This window comes from Miniopterus natalensis, chromosome 12 (genome assembly GCF_054644295.1).
Source record: "Miniopterus natalensis isolate mMinNat1 chromosome 12, mMinNat1.hap1, whole genome shotgun sequence".
NCBI classification, from domain to species: domain Eukaryota; kingdom Metazoa; phylum Chordata; class Mammalia; order Chiroptera; family Miniopteridae; genus Miniopterus; species Miniopterus natalensis.
This window is the reverse complement of record NC_142092.1, coordinates 12,416,540-12,432,056: the sequence shown is the minus strand read 5'-3', so window position 1 is coordinate 12,432,056 and position 15,517 is coordinate 12,416,540. Positions and strand designations below refer to the sequence as shown.

Genomic DNA, 15,517 nt, shown 5'->3' with positions numbered 1-15,517 from the left:
CATGCTATTACACCTATTTAATATTAAAAAGCTAATATATCATGAGATCAAGAAATTCCTCAATGTCCAACAATTAGCAGCCAATAGCAGAGTCAGGATTTAAAACCAAACGTTTAAACTTTTAATTGTTGCACGCTACCTACCTCCTTTACCAACTGGAAATAGTATTAACAATGGCTTTGGATATAATTTTAAACAAAATGGTCTAAAAGTCACATTTCAATTCATTCCAAAAATATTTAATAAGAACTGGTTATATATTCTAGAGTATTTTTAAAAAGCACAGTTACAAATAAGATATAATTTTTACACTCAAGGTCCACAAGCTTTGGAAAGATACACAGGACAGTGAACCAAAGTAGTAATATATTTTTTAAAAATACACGTAACAAGAAAAACTTGCAAAAGTAGAGAGACGGCACTTTGTCCAGAGATTCTGGAATGCTTTACTGAGGACATGATATTAGGCTAGTTTTTAAAGGATAAATAGGAATTGTCCCAAATAATCTGGAAAATACTATTTCAGTTGGAGGGATCTCAATGTACAAAGACATGCAAACATGTAAAAAATGGAATGGATTCACCAGTAAGTACTAAAATACTTTTTAATACTATTTCCAACATTCAAAACTTAGTATATTCATTAAATTCATTAACACTGTATTCTTATAAAGCAGTTAGTATACTTAGTACCTATATTCTTTCTTCTCCTACAAGGAGAGCTAAATGGAAAGATAGAGGATTATCCCCCTCCCAAAATGCAAATAACTTCTCCATGGTTTTCTACAGTTACTAGTGACAAAACATCTGATTAGCATCCATATTCTAAAGCTGTGATTTTAAATTATTAATTTCCCCTATACCGACCTGCTTACTTTCTCTTGAACTCTACCAACAGCCACCCAGACCTAAGCACTTTGCCAGGCTATGTAAGCACCTATGAGTAACATGCAGAATTTATCTCCATTCATATTCCATCTTAATTCCATCAATCTTGTTCATACCTATGTTCAAGTGTAATAACTGAAAAATACTTCATTTTTAAATGATGATTACAGTTTCTCTGCCGAAGATATATTTTTATTGAAAGGTCACGTAGTACCCTGTGAGATTCTTGAATACAGATCTCACTAGAAATGTTCCCTTCCTAATTTCAGCATCTACAAAAATATTATCACTAACATAGTATGTTCTAGCATGCTATCCAGTTATCTCAACAAAAAAGTCCTCTAGGAAAGTAAGCGCGATAGAGTGCCATCAATCTAATTTAGTTGGATAGCATGAGTTTTTATGGAAAACAGTGAAAAATATTCATTAAGCCATGTACACAAAATAATCATGCTACAGGCTGCAGTGCTTAAGGGCGTGGGAAACTACAACTTGAAGGGGATGTGTCGGAAGTTATGTATCCAGGACATGAGTAAATGGACTAGATAGTTAAGATCACACATGGAAAAGATCCAAGGGAGGCGCTTCTGTGATGTATGTATCTGCTGCTGTTCTCTTATCCGCACATGATGGCTATTTTGTGTGGCTTCGCCAGCTTTGACACAAAAATAACCCGTTATCAGCCTCTAACAGGAATCCAGCTACACTAATGCTACCAGGACTTGTGTGATTTTGCTGAAGATTCTGCAATCACAGGAAGTAGTGACACTGCGCAGAGTATAACATTGTACTTGAAAAATCCCCACTTGCCAAGCACCCTCAAGGCTGCCCTGGGCCCCGGCCGCGGCCCTCCTGCCCGCCCCTGGCCCGCGCCATCTCACCCCTTCACTTCTTGCGCACACGGCTTCCCACTCGCGCAGTCCTGGGAGAGAGGGAGCTCCAGGAAGCTCTTTCGCTTTGTAAACCATGGATTTCTATAACTATATGATTTTTATGGTGTGAATGCTTTAGCTTTGTCATCAGAAACAAATGAAAAAAATATTAAAAATTACGTAGGAAGAAAAGGGCTTCAATTAGATTAATAAATGAATGAAGATATGCGTTAGGCAACAGGGAATCCCTAGTACTTAGGATGATGCATTTGTTCACGGAAGGTTCTCAACAAAGGCGGGTGGTAACGTGGCAATTATTCTAAGTGAGAAAAGACCGTAACAATACAAACAAAATCAGTGTGACGGGGAAGTACAGCATGTATTACTGAATACAAAGGGGAATGAGGTGAAGTAGGAAAGAACGGTTTGTATTAGTCTATTATAAAAAAATAAATAAAGCTCTCTGCTGAGTGCTCACTGGGTACCAGGCGCCTCTTGGAGAAATCTTCCCATCCCTCTCCCAATGCTCATGGGTAAATATGAGACGTTCTACTTCGTTTCTTATGTGCATATAACACAAATTCTCATTATATATTTTGTTTCTTCCCATTGCTTATAAGTTCTTTCCCAAATTAGCCTGTAAGTTTCTCAAAGGCAAGATAATATCTGTCCCCCTTACCAGGGCCTATTTCAGTGCTTAAAACCAATCCACCCACCACACACTAAATGTTCTAGTCACATATTCCTGCTGCGCAAAACATCCTGATCTTACCATGACCGCATGTGGAGAACCACATTCCCTTGCCTTCTTACTGAACAAGTACCACAGAAGTCACTGTATGTGTATTTTAAAGCGTATCTCATTGTATTTCTATATAATTATAGGGATGTATGGATGTGTTAAAATGCTCCCATAAGTCCGTGTTTAAACCCTGTGCCTTTTCATTTACCATCTGTGTGCCTTTTGGAGCCCTCTCCTCGCCTCCTTCGCTGGCTAACATTTCCAGGCCGATGCTGCGGAGAGGCGAGGCAAGCAGACGTTCTTTCCTTGTTGCCCAGATGAGAGGGAAAGCATCTGGTCTGTCACCAGCAAGTGTCACGTCAGCCACATGCTTACTGCAGATGTTCTACATCGAGCCAAAGCTCCCTTACCATCCTAGAATATTGGCTAAGAGTTTTCATCAAGTGTTGGACTTTCTCAAACACTTTTTGCGGCATCTGCTGAGATGGTCAGACTGTTCTGTTTTCATTTTGTTAATATGGTGAACTATGCTGATTAATTTTCTCACATTAAACCAACATCACATCTCTAGAATTAACCCGACTTGGTTATGATGTTTCATTATTGTATATACTGTTGACTTATACTTGCTAAAGTTGTGTTAAAACTATTTGCATTTCTGTTCATAAAGGATATGGGTCTATAGTTTTCTATTTTTATAATAACTTTTCTTGGTGCAGGTATCAGGGTAATGCTGGTCTCACAGGATAAGTTGGGAAGTGTTCCCTCCTCCACAATTTCCTGGGAAAGATTGTATACAATTGGTATTAGTCTTCCTTAAATGTTCAGATAATTTTATTAAGTCATCTGTGCCTGAGGCTTACTTTGTTGGAAGACTTTGGGGTATTGTTGGGTTTTTTTAATCATTACTATTGAAAGTATTACAGATGTCCCTTTATTTCCCCCCCAGATCCCCTCCACCCAGCATCCACCCCCACCCCCAGGCCTTCTCCACACTATCGTCTGTGTCCATGGGTTATGCATATATGCATATAAACTCTTTGGTTAATCCCACACGCACACACTCTTCCCCCCTTCCCTCTGAGATTCCTCAGTCTGTCCCATGCTCCTATGTCTCTGGATCTGTTTTGTTCATCAGTTTATTTTGTTCATTAGATTCCACATATGAGTGAGATCATGTGAAATTTGGGGCATTTTAATAGCTGTATTGAGAAAGAATTTATATACCATTAAATGTACTTATGTTATGCGAACAATTCAATGATTTTTAGTAAATTTATAGATCTGTGCAACCATCACCACATCCAATTATGGAACAGTTGCATCAGCCCCAAGGACATGTGTCCACTTGCAGTCACTCACCATCCCCACTCCTAGCGTGAGGTAAGCACCAATCTACTTTTAAATTCTGTAGATTTGCTTTTCTGGATAGTTTATATAAATGGAAGGATGTGTCTAGCTTTTTCGTTCAGCATAATGTTTCTGAGGCCTTATTCAGGCTGTAGCATGTATCAGTATTTCACCCATTTTCATTGCTAAATGTTAGTCCAAGGTAGGGATACAGCTCATTTTGTTTATCTGTTCACCAGCTGATTTGGCATAGAAAGGTTTTAATTATATTAGGTCCCTTGAAAGATATGAAACCATTCAGGTTATATAGTTCTAACTGTGCCTACATAATATATCCTCAAACATTCAGGAGTGCATTTCTGAGGTAAATTTCTAGAAAAGGACCTATAAAGATAATTATTACAAACATTTATAATAGGTATTTTTAAAATAATTATTTACATTTCACTCCAGATGTACTGAACCAGTTGGCAATGTCTTCAATTATTTATATATATGTATATATATAAAATACACTATATATGTATACAATTCCCCACTCCATTCTCAACACATGGAATCTATCAATGATTTCATCTTTGTCCCAGCTCATCAACAAGACTATGTCCCTACTGTGTTCACTTGCACGGCTTTGATTAGCAAGGTTATGTATTTACTGTTCATTTATATTCCACTCACCTCAGCCAATTTGTCCCCGTTTATGAATTCCAAACTACTCTCACTTTACTCTATTCTGAATTGCCTGGTGACACAACTCCTGTATTTTTATTTTGTATGGATACATCATGAGAATTGTCTGAATAAGTTGAGAGACTGCCCATTTCTTGTTAGCTTCCCATCCACTTCTGCCTTCTCTCCAGAACAAGATCACAAGATGCTTAAGAACTTAAGAACAAAAACCAGTTCACATGCATCACCATAGCCTGACCATGATATAAAAAATCACTTTAACATCAATAAATATTTGAGTATTAACTGGTGTAAATTTAACTGAGACCAGAGCTATGGTTTTAGCATTTACCTACAAATGAAATGGAAGGCAAATCACAAAGAGAAGCAATTTGAAATCTATAATCAGATGCTTAAGCAGTAGGTTACAGTCAAAGACATATCTTCACAAGGACCAAAGACTGCTTTTAGCGTTGTGTGTGTGTGTGTGTGTATATACACATATACGTGTGTGCGTATATACGAACTTATACATAAAGTACAGTGTATATAATGATATAGTATATAAAGTATATATAAAACATATGTAATAAAATAACATATGTAACATTTTAGATATAAAATATATATTTGTATAATATATAATAAAATTATATCTAATGTAATAAATATATAAATATATGTATAGCAAAGTCGAGTAAAAAAATAGTTAAGAAGATAAAGGCTCTTTCCCTTTGACAAATGAAGCCCACCATATCAAAATCAACATTTATCACAAGGCACTGTGCTGGCTCCCCAGTACACCAGCAGCAATACAGGTTTTATGCTAATTATTTCTCTTCATGCTGGCTACTAGATAGATCTCTTGCAGCTCACCACAGTTACATTATAATAGAATGAGATTGTATGAAGACACAAAATCCTCTTATGCAGTCCAATTTAGAATCCATTTCAAAAACTCTCTAGTGCTACACTAAGAAACTAAAATGTGCTGAGAATCTAGATTTTTTTGCATATATTTCTGTTACACTGAAATTTGGTAATGATTTTTGCAAAGGGAATGATTATTGCTTTATACACAATTTGATACTATGTTCTATTATCTGCAATATATATATAATATGTATTATATATACGTATAATATACACACACACACACACACATATATATATATAAAATTTATTTTCTAGGCCAGGTCCCTAGGTTTGCTTTTCCTCTTATTAATATTAATAGAGAAAATATACTTATAGTTTATATTGACAATGGCACTAAAATTCTGGGGAAGGAAATGGTATTTGACATCCTTGCAACCAGTAAAGATAGGCTGTTCCTTATGTTAACTAGTGAACACATCTAGAAAAGCAACAAAATTTATTCTAGTCTCAAATCCTAGCAAATCTCATATTTTATCAGAGCACATAATAGTTTCAATGGAGCTTTTAAAATTTTATTCAAATCAATGAATCATTTAATATCTACCACTTTCTTACTAACTCACCTAAAGAAAATAACCTATAAATAATTAGCAGCTAAGTCACCAAATTCTGTTGTTAAATCTAAAATACTGCATTAGTTTTCTGTCCAGCTTCACAAAGTAAACCACTGAATTAACATTTCACAAGCTTTGTATTTTTAGTGTTTATAGAAATTGAGTAACTGACCTAATGAAATCAATGGCAATTGCTATTTATGTCATAATAAGTATATACAAGAAGAAGAAATATGTAGACTGTTAAAAAATGGGGGATTCACCTAGCCGGTGTGGCTCAGCAGTTGAGCATCAACCTAGGATCCAGGGGATCGCAGTTCAGTTCCTGGTCAGGGCATGAGCCCAGGTTGCGGGCTGATAACCAGCAGGGGGCGTGCAGGAGGCAGGCGATCAATGACTCTCATCACTGATGTTTCTGTCTCTCTCTCTCTCCCTCCCCCTTCTTCTCTCTGAAATCAATAAAGACATATTTTTAAAAATAGGGGGTAGGCACTACTCAATTTATATTTTATTATTCAAAAATATTTTACTTGTTTTCTTTTCCCTCTTCTTTATCATCACAAATCTAAAAACACCTCAAATGCCCAGATAGACTCTTATGTCTCACACAATAAACATCCCACAAGTTGTACCATATTAATAACTTTGAGAAAATCATCTCACATAGGTATATATTAGTTTAAATCTTACTTTCATGACACTTGCTAATAGCTCCTCCAGAAAAAATATCTCTTATCAAATGCATATCAAAATCTATGTCCTGGAAGTTTAATAGGGATTCTTTAAATATATTTCATGTACTTCTCTATCAAGTGTTATAATGACAGACATGCACTTGGCTGGCACTGAAACATTTTACTTTTCCCAAAGCTTAAATCTAAGTGTGGTCAAATTTTAAACATAAAAAAAGAGTGGGTAGATATTAAATTTTCCCATTTTACAGAATTCAACACAGAGCCTTAGAAAAACAAGAGAGCTTTTCCAAAGTGACACCATTAGTCATAACAGACAGAGTAGAAGTCAAGTCTTCGGGTAGCCAAGTCCAGTGCTTTTCCTGCTCATTCACGCTGCCTCCCAGTGGTACTGAATTAGTTTCTCTTGGGAGATTTTTGGACACTAGATTTTCTCTCTGAGGACATTTCCGAACCATTTAGCAACTGTATTTGTTGAGTGGTATTTAAAAAGTAGTTACATTCACTGACGACTTAGATGGAGTTAAGGGTCTCCTAAAATGGGCTAATTCCTGAACAGTTCCACACTGAGGGGGGCGGCTTCACTATTTGCTTAACGTGAATATTTCAGATCTGATTAGGTGGACCGTTATGTACACACAGAGTGTACTAACCACATGGAAATAAGTCACCCAAAGCAAATGCACCATGTTGCAAGGCAGCCCATCTCTCTCCAGAGACCACCATCCGTGCTTGTGTGCTTCCCAGAAGCAGAAGCCAGGGGAGGTCCAGGACACAGCAGGCATCCAGGATGCAAGAGGCAAAGGTCAACTGATGACCCCTACTCCCTAAACACTCAACCCCACTTTCTAGTGGGTTTCTTCTGCATAAAGTTTTAAAATAAATGAAACAATCAATATCTTAAGAGTACCTCCCCTCTGAAATTCAATTATGGACTGATGATTGTAAAATAACTTACAGGGCAGAGCAAAAACAGGTTCATAGTAGTTCATATGGAAATTAATACAATAATCAACAAATAATAATACAAGAATAAACTGTTTCAGGCACTCACAACTTCTGCCCCACCTTGTATATTGCCATGGATTTCTTTCTGAAGGAAATATTTTAACTGAGAGAGAAAATAAAGTAATGAAAGACAGAAGAGAGGGGGGAGGGGAAGGAGTGAGAAAGAGGAAAGGGGAGGGTGGAAACAAATAATAGAAAAAGATTGTTTAATAGTTAAAGAAATGGTTGCTGAAGGGAGAAATCGTGCATGCAGTTAGATGGGTAAACCTTTTGCTTGGTATTTAACCTGTCTCTCCCATTCTCCTTTCCTTATCAAACATCTCAAATATCTTTTTTAAGCCCAATTGATTTTCTTTCAGGAAATACGATCTTGTATGACTAAATAGTTCCTAAAGTTAACATCAATGTAGCCCCTAAACCATAAATGGAAGTGGCTTGGTGACATTTCTTCATCAACATTATAAATGAAGTACCCAGAGGCTGAGGGCTATGACAAGGAGGGAAATATTCATGCAAATTCAGAAAACTGATTTTTGGGTTTTTTTAATCTGGCATCCTGCCTACGGATAAAATGCAGCCACATTGGAGAATGGGTAACTGACAAGCCTTTTTGCATATAGTGACCTCCTCTCCTTGTACTACAGGAAAACATTTCCACCTAGAGTCCTTTCACAGAATATCTAGAGACCAAATGAAATCAACCGTAATGACTACCAGAGCCAGATAATAATCAGTTTTTAACGGAAGCATCAAGCCAATTAATTGGTGACAATGTCCTATCACTTCTGATTCTTGACATGAAGTTTCAGAGGACTTGCAGGGCTTTTGAGATCCATGGCATCCCAGGAACATACCAATGTTTGGCCTCTTTAAAAATAGCATTTATTAGAGAGAAAAAAATGCTTTAGAGATGGAGTCCTAAAACTGACTGTGAGGTTACAAACCAGCCTCACTAGTTTGATTCAATTAACTGCCAGGAAACACAATAGCTCTTATGCATCATATACACAGATTCTTAATACCAGCAGATCTTCCTCTGGTTTCAGAGGTGTCTTTCAGACAGAAAACTGAGCCCTTATTATGTATTGGTCTTGGTTAATTCATTCCGACAAATAAATAAACTGTGCTATACATGGAGATAACTGTATCTAGACATCAACTTGTTTTGTCACATAATACAAATCCTAGAACAGTCTATTTTAAGAATATAAGCCATCCTTTTTGAGATTTCAGATATTTATTCTTGCCTTCTGCACAGAGTTCTACCCACTATAATATGTGAATGGCCAACTTTATATAAATCTTCCTGGAAATCATGCGACGTGTTATTCTGGAATGAAAAGCATCCGTAAATTGGCCTGATTCCAGTTCCACTAAGTTACACCTATTATATGACATTAACTTACATATTCACCTTAATCAAATATAACGGATGCCCCACACGTAAGTGATCACCAAGCCACTTCACTCATCATCAAGACGCAGCCCATTCCATTTAAATTCTTAAGGAGAAATACCTGCCAGCAGCTCGCAAGGCATTTTACTGGTTCTCAGCAGGAAGTGCTTCATTTTTTTTCCTGCCTCATACTCTTAACTGTGTTGGAAGTAATGCACGCTGCTGGATGGTGATGACGGTGCAGGGAGGAACATCCCCTCCTTGAAAATGTTAACCACCACTTCCCATGTCTGAAAAACAGGTTTCCCTCTTTCAGTACGTGGCCCGATATTTTCCAAAGGCTCCCTGCTTTTATTCCGCGTTCCTCGAATATTCCATGCCCCATCGGATTTGCTGTTTTCTTCAGTATTATTCTGCAGGAGGTTTAACATCACAAGTCCCGTTTGTTAAGAGCCACCTTTAGGGGACTCTAAAATTGCCATCCTGAGTGTGAAACGACCACATTGGGTACGCACGGATACAACACACACAGAACATACACTGCCAGCTGCCTGACAGACCCAGTGGCATCACACCCCGGACATACAATACCCACTCTTTTTTTTTTTTTTTTTTTTTTTTTTTGGTTTAGACACAATCATTCAACATTCAGAGCCCACCGGTGCCCACGGCAATGCCTAGCGGAAATGACTTTTGTTAGTGGCTTGAGCAAGGATCGTGTCTAAGACAGTGTGAAATGTGGCATGAATCAGACTTCATCAAACCACCTGAACCCCTCGGCTGCGCGCCGCTCCGCCCTGCCCACTCGCCGCTGCACACAAGCCCAACTCCCCCCTCGCCGCCCGGCGCTCGGGCACCACTTCCTCCCCGTCTCTCTCTCTCTCCAAGTCTTCCAGCAGCTTCGCTCCGTTCTCAGAGCCAGCCCCTTGGGAAGGGAAATCAGCAAAAAGCTAGACGGGGAGACTTCACCCTCAGGTGAAAAGCAAGGAGAGAGAAAGGAGAGGGTGTGGTGATCTTTTCTGCACCACACCCCATCCCTGGAGGCGCGCGCTCCAGCCCACTGCAGCTCCGGGGAGCGCAGCGGGACCCCCGGCTCACCTCCCGGCAGCCGGGCCCAAAGCAGGCGCTCTCGGCAGAAAACTTCCCTTAAAGCAGGCAAATGTGCGGGGGAGCCGGGCGAGATACATGGCACCGAGCGAGTCTGAAAGGCACCTCTGGATACGGACCCCACAGACCTGCACCCTGCACCCCGCACTGCTGCCCACCTGGCGTAACTGGCTGAGAATTTACCTATAACCGCCGGGGCTGGGGGGGGAGGAGGGAAGGGGGGCTGGTGAAAGAGAGTATTACCTCCTGGGACTGTCCTTCGGATCGCGTCCCCGAAGTGGCTCCGGCTCAGGGCACGGCTTTTCCGAGCTCAGCCCGCGTTCGGACCCGCGTCCCCGCAGCTCTGCGCGCAGCCAGGAGGCCGCCGGGACTCCGCTCGCGCCCCCCACCCGAGCCCGGCTCGCCGCCCCGCGCCGCGCCGCGCCCGCCCCGCCGCCCCGCAGGCACGCTCGCTCCCCGCGCGCGCCCTCCGCCTCCCGGCGCCCCCACACCCACCGGCGGCGCGGCGCCCGCTGGGAGCCTCTAGCGGAGGCGAGAGGAACCGCACCAGACCTGCGGCGCCCGGGCTCCGACGCGGGCAGCGTGGAGCCAGCGGGGCGGCGGCGTGGGCTTCGCGCGCCCCGCACCCCGCCCGCCGGAGGCCGCCGCCCCCACCTGCCCACCTGCGCCAGGCTCACCTGCCCCGGTGTCCTAGAGGCGGTGGCCGAGCCCCCAGCGCTCTATGGCAACGAGGGCGTGGATCTGCGGTGCTAATTGAAAAAAAAAAAAAAATCTGGCCGGAAGAGCACACGCACAAACGCACGCTGTAAACCAGCCTGGACAGACGCCCAGCTCGACACCTCTTTCCAATAGCTTCCCAAAAAGTGTAAGGTCAGGACGCCGCCTCCAGCTTTCTGCCTCCCACCTGAGCACCGGCGGCTCCGGCTCCCCTCCGACTGGCCCGCCCCCGAGACGCGCGCTCGGCGACCCCCGGAGACGCCCCCCTAACTCGGCTCACCCCCCCGCCCCTCCCCAACCCTTATTTAAGTCATTCTTCCACCTGACAATTCGGGCAGCGGAGTTGCTGCTTCTTACCTGGAGATGCTGCTAATTCTTCCCGGTCCTGAAAACCCAAAGCCACGGCTGCGACGCGCGCGAGCCCACGGGCTTTCCCCCGACTCGCTCCCGCGCGGCTCCGCGGCTCTTCCTTCCTCGGGGACGGAGCGGGTGGCGGCGTGAAGCTCTCGCCCTGGAGGCGCCTGCAAATCGTCACGCCCGTGGAGACGGAGACGGGGACCACCTCGCCGGCATCCAGCCGCTCCTCGGCCAACTTGGCTATCGCATTTTCTTCTTCAACCCCGCAGGCCCATCCTCAGTCAGTTCCAGGGCTGCGGGCAGGAAAGAAACGGATGCTCTCAGTTGCGGCCGCTCCCCTCTCTTCCCTCCCCTGAATTTGGAAAATATCTACTCTCTGCTTGGATTAGGTGGGGACGGGGGAGAGGCGCCGCGAGAGGCGCGGCGTCAGAAGCCCACCTCCCCGGCGGCCCTTCGCCGCGGGGTCTGCGCCGGGAAACTTTGCGCCGGGGCTGCGGCGGCCGGGCGGGCTGGGCGGGCGCGCGGCGCCAGGTGAGCCGCTGGAGGCGGCGGCTGCGGGCCCGGGGGACACCGGCGGGCGGCGAGCGGCGGGTCCCAGCGGCCGGGCTCCGCGCGGGCTGCGCACACACGCGCGCACACACGCAGGCGCGCGCAGCAACACACGCACGCCCAGCCCCACGCCGGCCGCCCCAGGCCACTGGCGCGCAAGAAGTCGCGAGGCGCGGGGCGGGGCGCGAGGGGCGGGGGCTCCGAGGCCGCGGAGGACGCCGAGACCGGACCTCTCCTCACTAGTTAGCGGGCGGCTGCTGCGGGCGCTGGCTCGCCGCGAGCCCCGGAACGCGCTCGGCCGCCTCCGGGGTCCCCGCCCTCCCTGGCATCGAGGCTTCCGGGCCTCTCCCGGAGGCCAGCTACTTCCCCGGCTGCCCGAGCGGGGTCCCCGGACTACGGAACACCCCGGGACCCCCCGGTCCTCCGGCGCCGCTCCGGCCCCTCCTCTCGCCGGGACCCCGAGTGGGGGCCGCCACGAGCCGCGGCGCTCCGAGGGGCTCCCCGAGGACCTTGGAATAGAGGAGCCGACACATCGGTGCCCGCACACCACCCCCGCGCGTGCCCCCTTCCCAGCCCGCTGCCTCGCGCGACATTTCCCCGAGGAGCTCCTAGCGCTCGCCCGTGTCCTTGTGGAAGGAACCGCCTGGGGAATGGTGACCCCTAGCTTTTGGAGCTGGTCTGATTTAGGTTCTACGCTTATACTGCAAACTGGACGGTAGCAGGTGAAAGCCTCCGCTGGAGAAGGGGGAGGGACCCAGCGCGTGGAGACCTGGCCCCGGTAGCTGCCATTTCCGAGACTCTGCGCGCGGAGGAGCCGTCCGGGGCTCGGGCTTCCTCCGGCCCCAACTTCTCTCTCTCCCTCGGACTGTCGGGAGGGATCGCGGGGCGCCGCACAGCTGGAGAGCCCCAAACCCGAGCTTCTGCGCGCTCAGGAGCGCCCTGTCCCTCTCCCAACTCGGGGGAAGCAGCTTCGCGGCGGGAGCTCGCTCGCCCGCGCGGGGCTGCGGGACTCGCGCGGAGAAAGTAAACTTCTGCCCGCTGGGTTTCGGCCGCGGTTTGCCTTCTGCTCGGCGAGGTCGCTCCTGGCATTTAACCAGCAGAGCGATACTCTGCCTTCCCAGGTGCCGGCCCGGCTGAGGATTGCTGCGGGTTTGTTCCCTTGGAGGGCTTCGCGAATCCCCGCAGCTTGGGACCCGCGGGAAGAAAACACGAAGTTGCGCGGCGTGGAGATAGCGCGGGTTTCCGTGGCTCCGGCGCGGGGCGCAGGGCGAGGGGCGCCGCCACCGTCTCCATCCAGGGGGCTCTCAGGAACCAGGGGCTCTTGACCTCTCCGCGCGTCCGCTTCGAGCTGAAAGGCGGTGGGTAGACGTGGCCGGGAGGACCGCGGGCGCACGCAGAGCTCGGAGCCGCCCGCGCGCGCCGGGGCGCCGGCAGGTGATTTGGCTCCAAGGCTGAAACTTGTGTCGGGAGCTCTAGCGGCGCCACTCGGCTCGAATCCCTCCGGAGCGTCGGAAGGGGGGCGTCGCCGCGCGGGGAGCTGCGGACCAGGGGCTGCAGGGCACACGTTTGAATATCAGGGATGAACTTGCACTGGATTCGGGGCGCGCCGACTCCGGAGGAAGCGGAGACCGAGGAGGGCTGTCGACTTTTAGGGGGAGGTGGATCACTCCCGGGTGAGGGGGCGGCTGGCAACAGCCCCCGCCCGTTTGCTCTGCTGCGCCCGCGCGCGGGGAGCCGGGGTGCGGGGAGCCGGGGTGCGCGGACCCAGCGCCCCAGCTTCCCCTCCGGGGCAGCGAAGCGAAGGGCTCAAGCTGAACCGCCGAGCCCGCAGGAAGCGCACCACGAATTCGGTGGTGAGATGCTAACGGATAAAGAGACATTGAAAGAAATGTCTGTGTGCGTGGGTTGCCAGGAGCGACTTTTTAGGTTTAATATTGCTAGATGGATCCCGGGTGGGAACAGGTATAAATCTGTAGACTGCCCGCTTGCCACAAGGCTCGATGCTCCCTCCAGTCCTCACCCTCATTCCTAAGTAATAAGTAACTGTTCCTGCTGCTAAAGCGAGTGACAGATAAGAATTATCATAAACTTTCCGACAAAAGGCCATCTCCTGTAGGATTTCTGATTACATAACCCTATGAGTTAACAGGGGACTATGTGGCAGACTCTCAGAAAAGAATTACAAGGAGTCTTGGTGGAAGAAAACTCAGTGCAGAGTCGACTCCTCTCCAGAAAGGGTCTGGCTTGAAATTCATCTCCTGGTTGCTGCTGAGGTGCAGGCCGCTGTCTGCTATTAATGCCTTTCTTTAAAGTAAATAAACACAGGCCATTCACATATTTAATACCTGAAAGGCGTCTTATAGTTCTGGGAATGTTGTGGAAAGACATGTGCCAGCCACAACCGAGTCTTTACTTTGCAGTTTGGGGCTTACAGCATGTGTCAGCAGCAGTGGTAATCAGGGGCGTGACATTTGGACACCTTCAACAGAGTAAATAGCCTGTGGATTTAGGGACCTGCTTCCAGAAGCATTGACTTCTCTCTCCTCTTGAAAAAGTGCAGTTTTCTCAATGATTTTTTTTATTGTTGCAAAAGCAAACTCACATTTGTTAATTGTTATACCAAAAAAAAGGGGGGTGGGGATAGAAATGACCCTTTCCCTGCCACTTTTCATACTCTGCTTTTATGGGGGGAAATAGCTGATATACAAAGAGAAGCCAATCTTTATGTCAGGGGATTCCCCCCATCCCTTACACCCTTCCATCTGTCTATATTATGGAGAAGAAATTAGTGAGACTCAAAGGCACCTTCATATCCAAGAGCCTTCCAAACCCACACCTCCCCCCAAATTAAAATAACTGCTGCCTTGTTGTGGTCTTGTATAGTTCCCTATATTGTTTGACAAGTGAAAACTGAAGTTGATATATATATGGCATCTCTTCCAGTGGAGACTGTCTTGAACTTTTTATCTCTTCGTGATAATCTCTGCGTAAAGGGTATCTCCAGAACTTTTTTCTTCCCTGGAGACAGCATTTCATTCATTAGCACACTGCTTGAATGTAGAGTGGAGATATTTATTCTCTGTTCACTGATAGGCCTTTTTCTCTACGCTAGGAGCTCCGAGAGCAAGGATGGTGTCAGAGACATCGCTGTTCCCCCAAATCTAGCACGGAGTCGGTCACTGAATAGATGCATGTAAATGATGATATTGAGAGCTACCATTTAAACTGCTACGTCCTGTGATTTATATACATTTCCTGCTGGTCTTCATTACACCCTAATGACCTAAATTCTATATCCTCAAATTATGGGGAAATTGGCGCTTATTCACACTTACCCAAAATCACCAAGCTATTTTATTGCAAAGGAGTTGGAATTAGAACCTATACCTGCCTGACTCTGCAGCCTGCCCTGTTCAGCACTGTGCCCTGTTCAAATGGAGAGGCATCACCTTTTCAGTTGTCCAGGGTTAGTTAAAGGGAATCGACATATATTTAATGCCGAATAAAGGAATAGGTCAGATTTAGAGTATGTTCTTTAGCGCCTATGCAATCTAATCAATATCAACTCAAGTATGGAGCCTTGGAAAAGTATGGCTCTCTTGGGCTAAAATACGACACCGTGGCCTAGTCAGTATTACCGTGAGATTACCAAATCCTGAGTTTTACGTTTCCTTGAAGGA

The 15,517-nt window shown here is 46.0% G+C and overlaps 1 protein-coding gene across 5 annotated transcripts in view; it reads right to left on the bottom strand.

Moving 5' to 3' along the window:
• The window catches only part of LINGO2 (leucine rich repeat and Ig domain containing 2), a 1,050,275-nt gene extending 1,038,862 nt beyond the window's left edge, over positions 1-11,413 (bottom strand). For 3 of the 5 annotated variants that reach the window (XM_016220501.2, XM_016220500.2, XM_016220503.2), the window contains exon 1: positions 11,289-11,413. The gene's annotated coding sequence lies outside the window, so the exon portion shown is untranslated. Of the gene's footprint in view, positions 1-10,457; positions 10,511-11,288 lie in introns of those variants that run through there. The other 2 variants (XM_087822628.1, XM_087822629.1) reach the window with 2 other exon arrangements.
• Positions 11,414-15,517: the final 4,104 nt, after the last annotated feature.